Below are 1,515 nucleotides of genomic sequence, written 5' to 3' on the forward strand. Positions count from 1 at the left end.
CTTCCTGGGAAATCCTATCTAGGATTGCTAGGAGTCAAACTGACTAGATAGCATTTAGCAAAACAACATGCAATTTCTTGGGTGAAGGTCTGTATCATTCCTGAGACTTGCAGCTATAGCAAGGAATGCTAATAACTACACTTCTCAGTGGTCTTCAGCTTCCCTTTTGGGTCTGAAGACCCACAGCTGTGTTGATATTGACATTAAGTGCTGTTGAGTCGGTTCCAACCCGTAACAGCCCTGGATAGGCTTTCCAAAGATAGGTTGGTGAGCTTGAACCACCGACCTTGCGGTTCAAACCAATCCTGCAGTCCTGCACATGAACCCACAATGCCACACCAGAACACTGGAATTTCTATGAAATACCTTGTGGACCAGAGCGTCATAGGAAACTGATAACTGAAGCCATTTACTGCTGCAATGGAAAGCTGTTATTCTGACAGTTCATTCTGGAAATACTCAGAAAAAGAAAAAAATATAGGGCAACTTTTCAACTGAAAAATGACCCAGTTTATTCTTCTATTTCAATGAGAGAAATGCTATCTACCCATTTCTTTGGAAACATTTGCATTAGTTTAGTGATTTTTATTTAAGATTTAGTCCTGGTGTGGCACTTTAGAATAAGCACTAGACTTCTAACATCATGGTTGGTATTTTCAAACCCACTAGCCACTCCTTGGAAAGTCTATAAAGGGTCACTATTAGTCAGAACTGACTCAAAAACACCAACAATTAAATTATAAAGAATGATTACAACTCACAGTTTAGGTATAGAGACATATGATAACTTGGGGGGTGGTGGAGGGCAAGGCGCAAGAAGGGGGAGGGAGGTAGAAGAACAAGGATAATAGGGAAAGATATTGGGAGGTATACACGACTAAATGGGAGAGAGGTAGATTGTGATAAGCACAGCCTTGGAAAAACAAGGAGCATAATGATTACAAGCTGGGTTGATAACCTCAAGGTCAATTCAAAACTATCAGCAGTTCCACCAGAGAAAGATGAGGCTTTCTGCTCCCATAAAGATTTATAGCCTTGGAAACCCTGTACAGGGTTGCTATGAGTTGGAACCAACTGCACGGCACACCCCTCTCCCCCTACCACCATGATACCGGGATTGAGAAATAGTTTGAATGGGTAAAGGAGGGGAAATAATGTTAAGGTGCTTGACTGTTTTGTGGATACTAGATTCCCTTGCCTACTAGTGTAATATAGACATTTAAGTGAGATAAGAAGGAATATTGGGAAAGATTATTACAGAAAGCTTGTAAACCCATTTTCAGCCTATAATTGATTGAATTATTTAAAAGAGGACTGGAATGTACCCAGAAAAATAGGTTTCTTTCTTTTTTAAAAAAAATTGTTTTATTGTGAATTATGTGATAGTTTACATGGGAGACCATTAATTTTACATTCAACCTATTGTATATAGTTTCATTGCCATGGTTACAATTCCCTCCATGCATCATCAACCAACCAAAGGGTATACCTTGTAAGCCTGTCCCTTGGTCATCA

The sequence above is a fragment of the Chrysochloris asiatica genome, unplaced genomic scaffold (genome assembly GCF_000296735.1).
Source record: "Chrysochloris asiatica unplaced genomic scaffold, ChrAsi1.0 scaffold00131, whole genome shotgun sequence".
NCBI lineage: Eukaryota > Metazoa > Chordata > Mammalia > Afrosoricida > Chrysochloridae > Chrysochloris > Chrysochloris asiatica.